Here is a 19,199-nt window from a genome sequence, read left to right as displayed (position 1 = left end):
AGATTAGGATGACTGAAGATGACACAGCTGTAAGCATTACATTCCTTAAAAATTTCTTTAAAACTGCCCTCTTTTCTCTATTTCAACTTTGGTGATTTGTGTTCCTATTATTAAATTAGTTAATGTTTATTAAATTTGTCTTTATGAAAATCCAATTCTTGGGTTTCTCTATTTAATAGATTTTAAAATACTAAGCCAAAATGAAATGCATTGTTATATTTTGGTCTTTCTTTTTTCCATTTTTTTTCTTTTAATTATCTCTTTTTATCTAAGTTTGGCCTATTAGTTCTTTTTGTTAGGCCAAAGAAATTTTCCAAAAGCATGAAGTTGACCATATCATTGTAAACTCTCAGTAAACTCCAATGACTCCCTATGATCTCCAGGATCAAAGACAAATTCCTCTTTTAAGCATTAAATATCCTTCACACACCTATAGTCATATGAAAAAATGTTCTAAATCACTGTTGATTAGAGAAATGCAAATCAAAACAACTTTGAGGTACCGTATCACACCTATCAGATTGGCCAACATGACAAAACAGGAAAATGGTAAATATTGGAGAAGATGTGGGAAAACTGGAACACTAATGCATTGTTGGTGGAGTTGTGAAATGGTCCAACCATTCTGGAGAGCAATTTGGAACTATGCCCAAAGGGCTATAAAAATGTGCATACCCTTTGACCCAGCAATAGCACTTCTAGGGCTATATCCCAAAATGATCATACAAATGGGAAAAGGACCCACGTGTACAAAAATACTTATAGCAGCTCTTTTTGTGGTGGCAAAAAATTGGAAATTGAGAGGATGCCCATCAATTGGGGAATGGCTGAACAAGTTATGGTATATGAATATAATGGAACACTATAAGAAATGATGAGCAGGCAGACTTTAGAGAAACTTGGAAAGATTTGTTTGGACTGATGCTGAGTGAAGTGAGCAGAACCAGGAGAACGTTGTACACAGTAACAGCCACATTATGTGATGACGAACGTTGATAGACTTAGCCCTTCTCAACAATGCAAGGATCTAAGACATCTGCAAAGGTCTCATGATGGAAAATGCTATCCACATCCAAAGAAAGAACTATGGAGTTTTAGTGCAGATCAAAGCATATTATTTGCTATTTTTTTTCTTCTGCTTTGTTTTGTTTCCTCTTTCTGGTGGTTCCTCCTATTGGTTCTAATTCTTACAACATCACTAATGTGAAAATACTTTTAATAGGAATGTATGTGTATAGCCTATATCAGATTGTGCGCTGTGTTGGGGAGGAAGGAGGGGAGGGAGGGGGAGAAAATTTTAAAACTCAAAAGCTTATGGAAGTGATTATTGATAAATCAAAATAAATTAATTAAAAAGTTAAAATTTAAAAATTACTCATTTCCATTAGTATCTTTTTTTCACATTACCTTAATTTCCACATATATCCTTTCTCTGTCACCTATCCAGAGAACCATTCCAAGTAACAAAGAACCATTCCAAGTAACAAAGAACCATTCCAAGTAACAAAAACAAATAAAAAAAAAATCAAGTCAGCAAAACCAACCAATACATCAATATATTTGACAATATATGTGATATTCTACAATCGGTCCCACATCTTTGCAAAGAAGGGAGGGAGGTGCACTTCTTTACCCTTCTCTAGGGCCAAGATTAATCATTATAATTATATATTCAATTTCAAATTTCTTTCCATTAATATTGCTGTTGTCATTATGTATATTGTTGTCTTGGTTCTGCTTTACTCTGCATCTGTTCATATAAATCTTCATATTCATCATTCCTCATAGCACAGTAATATTCCATTACATCCTCGTGCCACAATTTGTTTTGCCAATTCTCAATTAGTAAGCTTCTATACAGTTTCTAGCTCTTTGCTACCACCAAAAAAAAATTCTGCTCTAAATATTTTAGGGTGTATGCTATTTTTTTCTTTTTTTAAAAATTTTATTAATTTATTTTGATTTATCAACAATCACTTCCATATGCTCCCCCCCCAAGACGGCACACAATCTGATATAGGCTTTACATTTACATTCCTATTAAACGTATTTTCACATTAGTGAAGTTGTAAGTAAAAATTAAAACAAATAGGAGGAACCATCAGAAAGATGAAACAAAACTCAACAGAAGGTAAAAATAAGTGATAGCGATTCAACTTCCATAGTTCTTTCTCTGGATGTGGACAGCATTTTCCATCACAAGGCCTCTGGAGATGTCTTAGATCCTTGTAATGCTGAGAAGGGTTCAGTTTAACAGTATTAGTTATCACATAACGTGGCTGTTATTGTGTACAAAGTCCTCATGGTTCTGCTCACTTCACTCAGCATCAGACTGTATAAGTCTTTCCAGTTTTTTTCTGAAGTCAGCCTGCTCATCATTTCTTATAGCACAATAGTATTTCATTACATTCATATGCCACAACTTGCTCAGCCATTCCCCAATTGATGGGCATCCTCTCAATTTCCAGTTCTTTGCCACCACAGAAAGAGCTGCTATGAGTATTTTTGTACATGTGGGTCTTTTCCCATTTGTATGATGTCTTTGGAATATAGCCCTAGAAGTGCTATTGCTGGATCAAAGGGTATGCACATTTTTGTAGCCCTTTGGGCATAGTTCCAAATTGTTCTCCAAAATGGTTGGATCATTTCACAACTCCACCAACAATGTATTAGTGTTCCAGTTTTCCCACATCTTCTCCAATATTTATCATTTTCCTGTTTTGTCATGTTGGCCAATCTGATAGGTGTGATGTGGTACCTCAGAGTTGTTTTGATTTGCATTTCTCTAATCAATATTGATTTAGAGCATTTTTTCATATGACTATAGATGGCTTTAGTTTCATCTAAGAACTGTGTGTTCATATCCTTTGACCATTTATCAGTTGGGGAATGGCTTGTATTCTTATAAATTTTCCTTCATTCTCTATATATTTTAGAAATGAAGCCTTTATCAGAGAGACTGGTTGTAAAAATTCTTTCCCAATTTTCTACCTTCCTTCTAATCTTAGTTTCATTGGCTTTGTTTGTGCAAAAACTTTTCAATTTAATGTAATCAAAATTATCTATTTTGTTTTTTGTAATGTTTTCTATCTCCTGTTTGGTCATGAATTCTTCTGTTCTCCATAAATCTGATAGGTAAACTATTCCTTGTTCTCCCAGTTTGCTTATAGTATCAGCCTTTATATCTAAATCATGAACCCATTTTGACTTTATTTTGGTATATGGTGTGAGATTTGGGTCTATGCCTAGTTTCTGCCATAGTCTTTTCCAGTTTTCCCAGCAGTTTTTTTCAGAGTGGGTTCTTATCCCAGAAGCTGGGGTCTTTGGGTTTATCAACTAATAGATTACTATAGTCATTGACTACTGTGTCTTCCATATTTAACCTATTCCACTCAGCAGTTTTGATGATTGCTGCTTTATAATACAATTTAAGATCTGGAATTGCTAGGCTGCCTTCCCCTGCATTTCTTTTCATTAGTTCCTTTGATATTCTGGACATTTTGTTCTTCCAAATGAATCTTGTTATTATTTTTTCTAACTCCATAAAATAATTTTTTGGTAGTTTGATTGGTATGGCACTGAATAAGTAAATTAGCTTAGGTAGGATTGTCATTTTTATTATATTAGCTCGGCCTACCCATGGTATGCTACTATTTTTGTCTTTGATCTCCTTGAGGTGTCCTATGCCTAGCAATGCAAGCTGAGTCAAAGTGTCATGACACTGTAGTCATTTTCTCAGTATAATTTCAAATTGTTTTCCAGAATAATTAGACAAATTTTGAGCTGCTATACAGTTTATTAGTGTGCTTGAATTTTCACAGCCCTTCCCTTCAGCGTTAATTATTTCCATCTTTTGTCAGCTTTGCCAGTTTGATGAATGGGAGGGAAAACCTCACAATTGTTTTGATTTGCATTTGTCTTATTTGTGACTTGGAGCAATTCTTATGTTTATTAATGCTTTGAAATCCTTTAAAGGAATATTTTACATTTTAGGAGAAGAAAGACTATAGTTCAAACAAGAAGTAATGAGGACTTAAACTAGGGTTATAGTAGTACATATTTAGGAATCATTTTCATAGAAGCTACATTTCAACCTTGGGAGTGAATGAGATCACTAATGGATAGAATATGTGTAGAGAAGTCCAAACCCGAGTGAGCCTTAGGGAATCCTTCTCTATCCCAAGCTTCCCACCAAAACGCCCCTTCCCAGCATCCTTGAATTAATATTTGGTTCTAATCTCCTTCAGTGCCTTAGGTGGAACTCATATGGCCCACTTTAGAAAAGCTGAGGCAAACAGAAGGCCAGAATTCTGGTGAGTTTTGGTCACATCTCTAAACTACCTTTTTGATTCCTGGACAAGATCACCATCCCTTCCTTTTCCCTAACTAACTTATCCACCTGGAGAGAAGGACCATTATTTCAATATTACTATAAAGTTTTTTTTTGATTACTTGAAAACGCAAAATTCACAAAGGCTTATGTTCTTTGTAAGCTCCTTTAATTAGAAATTCTTGGATTTGGTCCTGGTTACAGATTAACTTTGTTTCAAGTTTTACTTGATTATAGCAATTAATTCACAAATGTTTGTTTAGTCTTCCCAGTTTATTGCTTGATCAAACATTTATTCTTGTAGCATGTTCAGCTACTGTTAAATACTTTTAAAGATCTGACATGTCATTGGCAAGGATATCCTCTCCAGTCATGCAAACTGCAACCCCTTCTTCACAAAAGGAAACATTCTTTGGGGAATGTTACAAAAATAATTGACCAAAATATTTTATGACCAAAATAATTCATCACTTAGAGTCTAACCCTCTCATGATGAACCTGACCAAACTTATCTAGGTTAGTCTTCAAAAGGCAGACATACAGTCCATATGACCCATACTCAACACTCTTCTAGCTTGATGAGACTACCTTAACCTCAATACTAAAAAACAAACATTTATGAAATACCTACTATGTGCAACTCAGTGTAGATACAAAAGTGAAAAAAAGTCTGTTCATAGTCTTGGGATATTTATGATTGAATGAGGTGAAAGGAAGGGAAGGGGTAGCACCTGTGCTGGGCCCTGAAAAAAGAAGGATTTCAACGGATGGAGATGTGGAGATAACATATTCCAGATACAGGAGGAAGGCCTCCATGAGTATACTTGGGCCACAATGAGTAGGATGAGATCTGGGAACAGCAAATTGTCCAGCTTGCTTGGAACAGTCATGTATAAAGAGGAAAACAATGAAATGGGAGTAGAAAAGTAAGATGGAGCCACATAGGACAGGGTCTTATTTAAGGGCCAGGTCAAGAGTTTATATTTTAGCTTATGGGCAGTGGAGAACAGCTGGAAGTTTCATTCAGGCTGCTGACAATCAGTCCTATAATAACACTTAAATTAATTTGGCAGTTGTGTGAAGAAAGATTGGAAGAGGGGAGAGACCAATTAGGAGGCTATTACAATAATCTAGAAGAATGGAATTTGGGATCTTGACTAGGATGATAGCAAAATTAATAAAGAAAAGGGATTGATAAATATAATATTTTACATGTTATCTCTTTATATGCAAGGTACTTTACTAATAGCTGGCATTTTACAAGTAGCTAACATTTATATATCACTTTATTGTGCAAAAGTGCTTTACATATATCAGCCTGTGTTAGCCTCAGGACAGTCTAGGTGGGAGAAGGTAGTTATTATTATGTCCATTTTACAAATGAGGAAGCCAGCTGAGGCAAGTTTAAGTACCTTGTCCAGGGACTCACAGGCATTAAGTATCTGAGGAAGGATTTCAACCTAGGTCTTCCTGTCTCCCCAAATCCAGCATATTGAGCCTCTCAAGATATGAGGCATTGTGGAAGAAGAAGGGAAAAGGTTTGGCAGATGATTGGATGGAAAAAAAGCAATCTTTAATATAAATATATCTTTAATATAAAATATAAAATTCTTACTCTCAATATGATCCTGAGTAGGTTTTGAACCAGGGTGATTAGGAAGATGGTGGTACCATCATCAGAAATAGGGAAATTGGAAGGAGGGCTGTTTCCTAGTGGGGGTGGGGGAAGGAGAAGAATAAGAGGAGGAGATGCTAAGTTAAATTTTGGAGGTGTTGAGGTACAGAAATGACATCAGGGTGGAGTTTTCAGGCAGGTAGGTAGAAATGCAAAATGAGTTTAGATACAGATATTTGACTGAATATATAGTGAAAAGGCACAGTGGACAGTGCTGGTGTTGAAGTCTAGAGGTTAGGGATGCTGGGACCCCAAAATGATGACATGCGCGTCCTGCCCAAATGAATTTGACTCAAGCCTTCTTTCAGCGAGAGACAAGGTTTATTAGAGATCCTCCATATTGTCCAGTCTCTTAAGGAATCTCAACATTTGTGAGCTATTGGCTAGGTTTTTAAGGAATCTCAGCCCCTTAATGGAGGCAAGATGGACCTTATATACAGAAAGACTTTGGGAGGGATCTAGGAAATGAAAGGCCAGTTGATAGAATTAGAGCCTCAGGGGAACGCTAGAGACCTCCTTGATCAAGTGGGAGAATTCTAGGACAATCCCTTAGACAAATGGGACCCACATTCTTTTTGGGATAAGGGGCAAAGGTCTCTGCTTGGGCCCCTACTCCATCGCTGATCTTGGAGTCAGAAGACCTGAGCACTTACAAGCTGTATGACCCTAGAAAAGTCACTTAACCTCTGTATGTCTCAGTTTCCTCATCTGTAAAATGAGGGTTAAAGGAGCACCTACTTCCTAAGCTTGTTGTAAGACTCAAATGGGATAATAAAAGTAAAATGTTTTCCAAACTTTAAAGCACTATATATTTACTAGTCTTTACAAAGATTCGGAAGTCCCTCCTAAAAATCCAGCTAACCTCATTCTTCAAACCCTTGGTTTTCAGTACCTCTTCTAAATTCTCATAGAATTTTTTATCTGACATTTACCACAATATCTTACATAGTATTTGGGATGTGTCCGGTGGCCCCAACTAGATCGTAAGCCAATCAGTCAAATAGCATTTAAATGCCTGTGTGCCAAGCATTTTGCTAAACACTGGGGATACAAATAAAGGCAAAAGACAGTCCCCAGTTCTCAGGAAGTTAATAGCTAATGGGGGAGAAAGCACACAAACAACTATGAACAAACAAAATAGATACAAGATCAAGTGGGTTAATCTCAGATGGAAGGCACTAAGATTAAGAAGGACTGGGAAAGGCTTTTGCAGGCAAGCGTCACTTTAACTGAGACTTCAAGGAAGTCGAGGAAGTTAGGAGGCAGATGAGAAAGGAAAAAGACCATTTATCCAAATTGGTAGCAAAACAGAAACCAGAGAAGGTATTCATAGGAGAATATATACCAGACAATGCCAAGTAAAGGAGCTCTCCCATTGGAAGCAATAACTCAGCTCAACCAAGAGAGTCCAAATCTCCTCTAAAGGGCAATTCCCCAAAGTTTTTGCTGTAGCAAGCTGGGGACAGGGTCATCATGGAGACTGCCAGCTTCTCTCACAGCAGCTTCTTTCCAGTGTCTTTTCATTCAATAACCTGAAGTGGGGTTGGCATCTTCTATATTGTCTCTCAAAGCTAGAAGCCAGAAGTGTTTAAAGCCCAAAGAGGCTCAGCAAATGCTAAGAAAGCTCAAAGAAGACTCCAAGACCGGCTCAAGAAGAACTCAAGCCCTGCTCTCAGCAAATCCACCTTGCTCCTCACACTGGCAAAGGAGGGTGATCTCCATCAATAAGGAGGGAGTCCCATGCCAATGGTCTAGGGTTACAAGTATTCCCAGGGCCTGTGTCTAACAGTAACTCAGGGCTTGCTGAAGTCACCCATGATTGCATAAAAGTCATAGGAACTAGTCACTGGTTCGGAACTAGTGGACAGGGATTAGAATCTTGGCTCTGTGCTGTTTGTTATGACCTTGGGCAAGTCCTTTCCTCTTTCTGTTTCTCAGTTTCCCTGTCAGTAAAATGACAGGGTTGTCAGGGACAGTCTCTGTTAAGGCTCCTCCTAGTTCAAAATACGTGGTGTCACAACACCAGCAATATGCTCAGCTTTTTCCTTGTAGCCACGGGCTGGTCAGGTAAGCAGCTATTGCAGTATATAGAACAGAGGACCTCAGTGAGGAATCTGGAAAGATTTAGTAACAAAAGAGGGATCCTATGAAGGGAGGAGCCAGAGCAAATGGAATCCCTATTCTGGGGCTGGAGTCAGCCTTTCCAAGGCAGCAAGACCTCAAGCTTTCCCCTAGACTGCCTAACTGCTGTGGGCAAACTGCACAGTCACAAAGCACACCTGCATCAGAGTAGGTTGCCTCCCACCGCGAGCAGGTTGAGCTCAGGCTTGTGCCCTGGCTGCTGAGATAGGGTAGAACAATTTTCCTTCAAGCCCCCGGGGCAGTTCTGCCAAGGTTGGACTGCAAGAGGAGGATGAAGGTAAGAGGTGAGAGTCACACCCTCAGCTGCCCAGTTTGCTTCCATTTAGACCTTCGAAGGAATCACCAGGGCCTGGAGGTCTAGAAGCTTCTGGCGTAGAAAGGTCCCAGGGATTTTTGGCCTCCACGAAAGAGGAAGAAGGCAGGTGAGGAAACCTTCTGGAAAGAGAGAGGAGATGGTTTACTTGGGGGGTAAAAATCAGAAATTTAGATCTAGAACGGATTTTTGATGTCACTGAGGCCAGACTTGTCCCTCTGTGGGTCAGGAAGCTCTATGGAGCCTGCCCATGCTCGCACGGATTGCTGGTCCTAGGCCACAGGGTTTTTGGATCCCTGAAACACTACTCTTTTCACAGCAGAATGAGGAGGAAAAGAATGATGCTGTGGTGGTTTTCAGCTCCTTCATAGGTACTGAGACCATGATCAGCTGTGCCCTTGTCACTGGGGATAAAAGAGGACTCAGTAGAAGTTGCAGCAAGGACTGAGTACTGGTAGGACTAAAGATGGAACATAGTATCAGAAGATGCTATTGAGGGACTGAGGAATCTGCCTGTGGGATTCAGGAGAGATTCTTGGAAGTATATAAAATGAGCTAAAGCAGAGGGATGAACTATCAATTTCCCTTATACCCTAGATTTTAAGATAATACTCATCAGTGCTTTCAGGAGTTCTTAATAATTTCTTAATTGTGTTTTGCTTTCTGTTAGGTGATAAACTTGTTACAGGGAAAACAAGTACAAAAGCATCTGAGATAATTTTCACTTCTGAGTTTAATTTGGATTTCAACATTAGTCCAAAATATGCTTTACTCCTGCGGAAGCAGCAACAAAAACAACTCAAGAAATGGTAAGTAAGGGATCAACTGTTTTGGATACTAAGTACTCTAAAGGAACTGAAAGAAGACATGATGTCAGTCAAAGAAACATGTAAGGAAATAAGGAGAAGTTACACAGAAATGAGTATCATCATGAATAAAATACTGGTGGAAACAGAAAAATGAGACATGATGCAGTAAAACAAAAAATGGATAACAAAAAACAAGTGGAAGAACAAGCCTGGAATGTAACAGACCTAGAAAATCAGTTGCAGAAAAAAGTGACCAACCCTCAGAAGACCAAAACTTCATAATAATTAGCTCTCCAGAGGGCAATGATAAGGAAAAGGACCTGAAGAAATAATTCAAGAAAATTTCCCAGAATTAATAACACATCGCAATAAGAAAAAATTCAGTCTTAACAAGAAGAAACCTAAAATTCAGGTCTCTGAGGTGCATCAAACTCCAGAAAGTAGCAGTCAGCATTTCACAAGACTTTACAGCTAAAACAATGGAAGAAGTGGATAGAGCTCTGGCCTTGGAGTCAGGAGGACCTACGTTCAAATCCAGCTTCAGACATTTGACACTAGCTGTGTGACCCTGGGCAAGTCACTTAACCCTGATTGCTTCACCAAAAATAATAATAATAATAATAATAGTAATAATAATAAAACAATGGAAGAGTAGGATAATTGGTCAAGACTATATATACTTGAAACTTAGTTATGTAGACTTGGTTCCTAGAACCAACTTTCCTGCAAACCTTAGCCTTCTTTTGGAATGCAGAAGAATAACACCTGAAAACATAACCCTTCAAAGAATTCTGTGACAAAGGACTTCAACTGAAAAGAACTAAGTTTAGAGAGGTGCAACAATATTTCCTTTAGGTGATTAAGTAAATATATTCAACAAAAGGTTTTTAAAACATATAGATAACTATAGTTGTGATTGTAAATCAAAATATACAAACCCCTGAAAGAGAAATGTAGCTATATTATATTGGCTTCAATTCAGTTCAGTAAACATTAAATTTCTACCGCATACAAAAATACCGCATGCCAGATGAGACAGGTCCCCTTGGGATTACAATCTGGTAAAAATAATGTGTCATAGTAATTTTGAAATTAAGAAAAGTGGATGAAAGATTTAAAAGGTTAAGGACAATAGATGGAGGGGAGGGATATATTTGGAAATATATGTGATGTAAGAATTTTAAAAAATTAAATTTTTAAAGAGAGGCTAGGGAAAGAAAGAATACTCAAAGTGATACCTTTATCTTGGTGTTGAAGTTTAAGGTAGGTTATGGTGGAAAGAGGAATAAGCTAAATCTGGCACACGTAACACTAAATACTATGGAGTCAGTGAAAAGTAGCCTGTAAGAAACATATCTAAAACAAAAATGTATGAAGACTAAGATTATATAAGCTTGACTAAAATTTATCATGAAGTGCCCAGTTCAGAAAAAGGAGTAACAATGATTACAACAGATAAATCCAAAATGGAAAAGTTAAGAAAAAGAAGAATATTAGATTATGGCAAAAGGAATAGTACATTTAAAAAAAATCTGACAAGGTTAAGTTTTTATACCCTAAATAACAAGGTAAGCTGAAAAGCCAAAAATCTGAGTAAAAACCACAGTTTCTATGTGTGTATTTCTTTTTTTTATTAATTTATTTTGAATTATCAACAATCACTTCCATAAGCTTTTGAGTTTTAAATTTTTTCCCCCTTCCTCTCCACCTCCCTCCCCAAGATGGCGTGCAATCTGATATAGGGAAAAAAAAAAATATATATATATATATATACACATTCCTGTTAAACATATTCTTTTTTTTTTTTGGTGAGGCAGTTGGGGTTAAGTGACTTGCCCAGGGTCACACAGCTAGTAAGTGTCATGTGTCTGAGGCCGGATTTGAACTCAGGTCCTCCTGACTCCAAGGCCAGAGCTCTATCTACTGTGCCACTTAGCTGCCCCAAACATATTTTCTATGTGTGTATTTCTTAATTATTTAATAACATGGAGTATGCACACTTATAAAGACATGACAAATCAGGCAAGTTTATTGAATAAATCGGAATTCTTATGTCTAAAGAAAGAAATGTGGAAAAACACATGTGTACCGTTTACAAAAATTGTATACATAGAAAAGGAAGTTCTGATTTAATTTGAAAACGCTCCATCCTTGGCAGCAGACAACAATAAAATACACTGAAACTCCAGTTTTTAACCTGGGTAACTGACCTTGATTTTTAAAAGTATTTTGATAACTATTTCAATATAATTTCCTTTGTAATCCTATATTTGTTTTTATGCATTTGTAAACATTTTTCTGAGAAGGTGTCTATAGGCTCCACTAGGCTGCTAAAGGGATCTATGGCACAAAAAAAGGTTGGTCCCTGCACTAAAACATGGTGAAATGTTTTAAGTACATGACAACTAAAAAAAGTTAATTCAAAGAGGAAAATCAGAAAAGCAATGACAAGAAAAAATGATAGTATAAACATATCAAAATCTATGGGCTGATGCCAAAAATGTTTCTAAATATTAAAAAAATCATAGTAATAAATGCATATGTTAAGGAAAAAGACCCTAAAATTAAATTTGTGTCTAACAACATTTTAAATCAGGTATTAAGTACCTACCGTGTTTCTGTCACCGCACTGGAGATACAAAGAGAAAAATAAAACTGTCTGTCCTTGAGCTCATATTCTGTGGGGTAACTATTATGTACAGATACAGGGTGTTCTAAAAGTCTTTGTGCAGTTTTGATCTAAAGCTAGAAGTATAGTAGTATAAGCTAATGGGGGAGGCAGGAGGGTGCTAGCAGCTAAGGGGATCAGGAAAGGTCTTATATAGATGATGCTTGAGGTGAACTTTGAAGGAAGCTAGGAATTCTAAAAGATGGAGGTGAAAAGGGAGTACATTCCAGGCATGGTATCCGGCAAATGCAAAGGCTTGGAGATAATATGTTATGTGAGAGACAGGAAGTCAGTTTAATTGCCTAAAATTTATAATAACGTATAAGGTTGGAAAGATATGTTGGAGCCAGGCTGTGAAGAATTTTTCCCCCTTTTTTTATTAATTTATTTTGATTTATCGACAATCACTTCCACAAGCTTTTGAGTTTTAAAATTTTCTCCCCCTCCTCCTTCTCCAAGATGGCGCACAATCTGATATAGACCGTACATGTACATTCCTATTAAACATATTTTCACATTAGTGATGTTGTAAGTAAGAATTAGAACCAATAGGAGGAACCACCAGAAAGAGGAAACAAAACAAAGCAGAAGAAAAAAAATAGCAAATAGTATGCTTCGATCTGCACTCAAACTCCATAGTTCTTTCTTTGGATGTGGATAGCATTTTCCATCATGAGACCTTTGCAGATGTCTTAGATCCTTGCATTGTTGAGAAGGGCTAAGTCTATCAATGTTCGTCATCACATAATGTGGCTGTTACTGTGTACAACGTTCTCCTGGTTCTGCTCACTTCACTCAGCATCAGTCCAAACAAATCTTTCCAAGTTTCTCTGAAGTCTGCCTGCTCATCATTTCTTATAGTGTTCCATTATATTCATATACCATAACTTGTTCAGCCATTCCCCAATTGATGGGCATCCTCTCAATTTCCAATTTTTTGCCACCACAAAAAGAGCTGCTATAAGTATTTTTGTACACGTGGGTCCTTTTCCCATTTGTGTGATCTCTTTGGGATACAGCCCTATTTCTGGGTCAAAGGGTATGCACATTTTTATAGCCCTTTGGGCATAGTTCCAAATTGTTCTCCAGAATGGTTGGATCATTTCACAACTCCACCAACAATGCATTAGTGTTCCAGTTTTCCCACATCTTCTCCAACATTTATCATTTTCCTGTTTTGCCATGTTGGCCAGTCTGATAGGTGTGATATGGTACAAGTTAGAAACATTTCCAGAAAGATCAGGGGTGAAACAAGGATGTCCATTATCATCACTGTTGTTCAATATCGTACTGGAAATGAGTTTTAAAAAACCATTCCTCATACTGTCATCTTTTTCAGTAACTTTTTTAAAAGTGCTCTAGGCTCACTACTTCCATTTCTTTGCTATCCACTTACTCTTTAACATGTTAATAGTTCGGCTTCCATCCATACCACACTAGTGACTCTACTCTCAGAGGTTATGGAAGACTTCCTGATTTCCAAGTCCTTTTCTCTTGTCCTCATTCTGCTTACTTTTTTTGCATTATTTGATGTTACTTATAGGCCATCCTCTTCTTGATACTCTCTTTTCCCTCAATTTCTTTTTAAAAAAATTGATATCTTTTGTTTGTACATTATATTAACGTCTGAATATATCTTTCCTGGCTCCTCAACCCAATGAACCATCTCTTGTAAAAAGAAAAAAGGCAGTTCAGCAAAATTTGTTAACTTATCTACCATGCCTGACATATGCCATATGCCACATCCTTAGTCCCAGTCTCTACAGTGAATTCTCCCTCCATTTCTTTACTCTTTCTTTCCTTGTTCTCCTCCTCCTAATGCTGATTTTCCTTTCTTCCTTGCTCTTCATGCCCCCAAGTGTAGCTATCTCTATAGTCTCTTTCTTTTGGCCTTGGATTCAATGAGTATAGGTATTCAGAAGCCTCCCATATCTTTATCTCTAGCCTGGATCTCTCTCTTGACCTCTAATCTCCAATCCCCAATTACTTGTCAGACAAATCTACCTGAATAGTATTCGTTAACACCTCTCAATCAACATATACAATGAGCTCACTTCTTTTTCTTTCCTCAAATTTGCCCTTTTCATCCCTCTAATTTCCCCACTTTTATTAATGGATTCACTTGCTTGTCATTTTCCCAGAATCAAAACTGGGAATCTTAACTCTTCCCTTCTCCTTCACATACAATCAGTTGTGAATTCCTGTTGATTCTACCTCCACAATATTATTAATCCATTCTCACCCTTGCTCAATTTTAATTTCTCCAAGAAACTTTTTTTGATCACACCACTTAGTACTGACTTTCCCCTTTATTCCCCTTTCCCTTTCCCACCCTCCCATAGCATTTTGATTTGTAACTCTCTATAGAACTTATCTATGCAATAGAATGTATTAGGCAGCTAGGTGGTATGGCAGATAGAATGCTAGGCCTGGAGTCAGGAAAACCCGAGTTCAGATTCAAATCAGACACTTAACTAGCTGTGTGACCCTGGGCATGTCACTTGGCCTCTGTTTGCCTCAGTTTCTTTGGGGGCCATGTCCAGTCATCCTAATCTGTATCTTGCCACTGGTCCCAGATGGCTCCAGAGGAGAAAGTGAGGCTGGTGATCTGGCACAGCCCTTCTTCAGTTAAATCCAAATTCACTTGCAAATCATGGCATTGTCTTCCTGATGTCATAATCCTCTTCCAGAACAAAGGACAAACAGTAACAACTCTGAGAAGAGAGTGAGGAAGGTTTACAAGGGGAAAACAAGGGTATAAAAAGAGAAGGTAGCAAAATATATTTGGTAAAATGTCATGCCTCAATTTCTTATCTTCTTTTGTTTTTTGGCTAGGCAATGGGGTTAAGTGGCTTGCCCAGGGTCACACAGCTAGTAAGTGTTATGTCTCTGAGGCCAGATTTGAACTCAGGTCCTCCTGAATCCAGGGCCAGTGCTAATTTCTTATCTTCTACTCATTTGTTGAGGTCTTATTTATTATAATTATTTATAATTTTTGGTAGATGTCTTATATTTCCTGATTCAGTAGAAATTCCTTGAGTATACTATAGTCCTCATTTTGTCTTGTCTCTCACTCAGGGAATCAGCTTTTGTTATAAAGATGACCGCAGACTCTCTTCTGAAGACTGGTGTCTCAAAGACTTTTTATTAAAGAGGTTAAAGTTCGTCCTTTCTTCTCCAGAGAAGCGGCACACCTCCTTGGAAGGGGAGAAATGTGCAGGTAAAAGAAGCCAGAACAAGCTTTATAGTTAGTAATTGCCTAACTCCTCCCTTCTGGATCAGGATTGGTCCTAATCCTTCTGGGTTGCAATCTTCCTTATATGCCCCATCCTTAACATACATTATGTACCTAGAATTGTGTTATTACTCCCTCCTTACCCCCCACAGAGAAGTTAGCCGTCTGTGCTGATTTCTTATATACTTATGTGGAAACTTAACTCTTTCATTTCTCACAGCTTTCCATACCCATCTCCCTAGGACCTCATCTAAGAGAACCATTGTCTCTTTTACTTATTTTTTTTGTTTGCTTTTTTATTTATTCATTTAGCATTCTAAATTTCTCTCTTCGTCCTTCTCTATTTGAAAACTATTGTCTCTACTTTTTCTCCCCTCAGTCTTTCTTTCCTGTTGTTTTTTTTTTTTATTGGTTAGGCAATGGGGTTAAATGACTTGCCCAGGGTCACACAGCTAGTCAGTGTTATATGTCTGAGGTCAAATTTGAACTCAGGTCCTCCTGAATCCAGGGCCAGTGCTCTATCCACTGCACCATCTAACTGCCCCTTCCTGTTGCTTTTCTACCTCCCCTTCCAGCTGATCTCCAGTTTAGGTGCTTGCAGATCAGCTACCTTTAAAAAAAAAAAAGGCCCCATACTTTTTTTATATACCAAGTATGAACAAGAGAGACTTTATTCTTCATGGTTTTAATAATCATACATCACTTTACTGACCATTTCAATATGAGTTTAAATAAAAAGAAAGTTATTTTCAATATCGCTTTCAGTCACTTGCATTGAGAGTCACCCTTAGTAATTAGCATCAATGACAATCCTCTAACTGATTACTGCAGATAATGAGTGATCCAGGGGTACTTCCTTCATTAAGAATGCCAAAAGAGAAGTAAGGGCAGAGAGGCCCTTCAAAGACTATATTGGAGAGACTGTAGATAAGGGATCTGGCTGTGACATCATAGAATGCTATATGTCCCTTTTCATAATCAAGAAAAATGCCTACTTTGTGTATAGGCTGCCTCAATTGGAAGCCATTTTGTGAATTCACAAGGAAGAAACTATGTCCAGATGTGCAGTCTGCTAGAGTCCTTACATGCTCAGATGAGGAGAAGAGTTTCCCTTTTCTGCTGACTGAATCTTTACAGATGCCCAATTCCCACTCTGTCTTACCTCCCACCTCCACTTCCCAATAGTGTTTGCCATAGGTGAAGGTCTGGACCCCCAACACAGCAAGAGCACAGTCAAATCTCTCTTTGTTGTCAGGCAGGTTCTGAGGGACACTTCCATACTGGACTCTCTTCAAGTCTTCAGACAGGATGAGATGAGGATTGGCTGATTGAGGATCAAGAGTTATATCCCTCTGGAAACTCAAGAGCACTTCCCTCAAGCCTGTGATAGGGTAGGAGGTCAAGCCAGGGGAAGCAAGCTCTGGTTCTGGAAGCAGCAGCTCCTCATTCCTTTCCAAAGTGCTTGTCATGTCCTGCAGCATTTCCAAGGGCATCTTGTTCAAATTCTCCTCTACTTCTAAAATAATTTGTTGCAGATTCTGGATTTGTTGGGACAGCCTGGCCTTGCTCTTCTCCAGTTTGACCAGGTTGTTTATGGATTCCTCTTCCAGTCTCTTCAGGTATTGATATTCTTCATCCCATAAAAACTGGTGCATTTTCCCATATTCAGAAATAACTGACTGTTTCAAAGTGTAGGTATCCTCCTTACAGCGTCTCTCTCTCCTTTTCACTTTGTCGAATGCAATTTTAAATTCCTCTTCTTTTTTCTGTAAGGCAGTTCTTGTCTCCTGGAGCTTGTCCTTGCATTTCCCAGAAGCTGTTTCCAAGGGAAGGACTTTGTGATCCTTGTGCTCTGGGGCTAATAAGCAGGAATTGCAGAGGAGCCTTTGGTCTTCCTCACAGAAGAACTTCTCTTTTTCCCCATGTTGATCACAGGTGGTCAGGACCACCACACTCTGCAGCAAATGAGATCTCAGCACTTTGCCAGCTATTGACAAATTGTGCAGGTTCTCATTGGGCACGAAGTCACCGTTTTTGATGACTCCTCTGCACTCTGGGCAGGTTAAGGTTTCATCGGCTCCCTCCATGCACTGGAGAAGACACTGTATGCAAAAGCTATGGCCACATTTGACAATCACTGGATCAGTGAAGTAGCCCAGGCAGATGGAGCAAGTGAGATCTACCTTGAGGTTTTCAATTAAGTCTCTTGCATCCATGTTCCTAGGCCTCTGATTCTTTCCTTCTCTGATATTCCTGTCAGGAGAGATAGTGCTAGCTCTTCCCCTTGAGCTCTGGCAGCAAAAGATAGAAGCACTGAGTTGTGGGGGTCTTTTTATGTGGCTTCCTCTGTTTAACCCCTCCCTTTACTCCACCCCCCAAAGGTGAGAACTCCTATCTTTTGAGAGGGCTTCCAGGCTCTGCTCTAGGGCTGAGTTTTCACCTTTCTTCTAATCCCACAATTCAGCATCACCATCTCTTGAAGAAAACATTTTTACTACCTCTTAATACTTGCAAAGGTCTCCTGATTGAGTCATTTAGCAGTAATTTATCTCATTTCCAAGCCTCACAACCATCACATTTCTGATGTTCTGAGATAGAAACAGAGCAAGAAAAACTCCAAAGAGTCATCTCTGTCCTCCAAACTGCTTCCCCCGCATTACCAACACACATATTAAACTTTGGCATTTCCCCCCTCAGTCTCTAATTTTTGTCCCCTCTCACTGTTATGATTCACTGATTATATCCAGATGTCTTTTTTTTAATATATTTTTTCTTTCAAGAGAAATTTAATTCTGATTCCTTTCTTAGATATTCCATTCAGAAAGGATAAGGCTAGCTCCTTCCTCAGAAGTCTACCACAAGATTTGAGAATTGACTTGTTGGTGTCTTTTTTCACACCTCCCTTTAAGCTCCTTTTTACCCCTCCCTCAAAAGGTGAGAATTCCTACATCCCAAAGTACTTCTAGTCTCTTGGTGGAACAGAGTTCTCACCATTTTCCCTTTCCTGAACATGGCCCTCAAGGTTCACAATAGTGGTCGCACCTAGGCATTTTGTAGACCAGAGTTATCTTGTCCTTCAATCTTGTGAAGATTGGGTAGAAATTATCAGATATTTAATTGGAGACAGTGACAATATCAGTATTGTTTTAGAATGTCTTCTTTGATGTGATAGCCCTGAGAAGGGGAGAAAGTGAGGCTGGTGACCTTGCACAATCCTCCCTCCCTAAAATCCAATTCACTTCCAAGTCATGGCATCATCTTCGTGATGTCATGGTCCACTTCGAGAAGGACAAACAACAATCAGCCTCAATTTCTTCAACCATAAAATGAGAATAATAACAATACCTGTATCACAGAGTTTTTGTGAGGATCAAATAAGATTATATTTGTACGGTGCTTAGCACAGTGACTAGTACATGGTAGGCACTATATAAATATTTATTCCCTTCCCTATTATATCTATATAGCTTAATGTTTCTCGCTGTCCCCCACCTCCACCCCAGACTGTTAGCTCCCTGGAAATATGAACTGTTTATTATCTAAACGTGACCTCTCTTCCAGCTCCCAGCATAGTGTTGAGTATGTTTAATAAATTACAGTGTTGATGATGATGGATTAATAGCTTCCTAATGAGTCTCCTTGCCTAGTCTTTCCCCTCTCCAAACCATAATCCATTATATTGCCAAAACTACCTTCTCAATTCAAGCCCTGATCTCATTACTTCCCTGCTAAAAACGCTTTATCGGTTCTTCATTACTTAAAGGATAACTGTATCTCATTCCTCCTCCTTCTGCATTCCTTCCCAATCAGCCTTTTTGCTGTTCCTCCAACTTGGAATTGGACCTTTACTGTACATATTCCTCACCTTAGCTCCCTTCAAGTCACAGCTCAAGTGCCATTTCCTTTAAAAAAAAAGTCTTTGGTTTACTTTAACACTCTATGATGAACATCAGTGTTTATACTCAGTGAGCTGGTTATTATTGATTACCAGAGCCAAGATTCGAACTCCAGTTCTAAGTATAGTGGA

At 38.3% G+C, this 19,199-nt stretch overlaps 1 pseudogene; it reads right to left on the bottom strand.

The window, feature by feature from the left end:
* Positions 1-14,270: 14,270 nt before the first annotated feature.
* On the bottom strand, positions 14,271-19,199 carry LOC144457787 (putative E3 ubiquitin-protein ligase TRIML1 pseudogene; annotated as a pseudogene).

Source organism: Phascolarctos cinereus, unplaced genomic scaffold (assembly GCF_003287225.1).
Source record: "Phascolarctos cinereus isolate Bilbo 61053 unplaced genomic scaffold, phaCin_HiC Scaffold_5;HRSCAF=322, whole genome shotgun sequence".
Lineage (NCBI taxonomy): Eukaryota > Metazoa > Chordata > Mammalia > Diprotodontia > Phascolarctidae > Phascolarctos > Phascolarctos cinereus.
The sequence above is the reverse complement of the archived record's forward strand: the minus strand, read 5'-3'. Positions and strand labels throughout refer to the sequence as shown.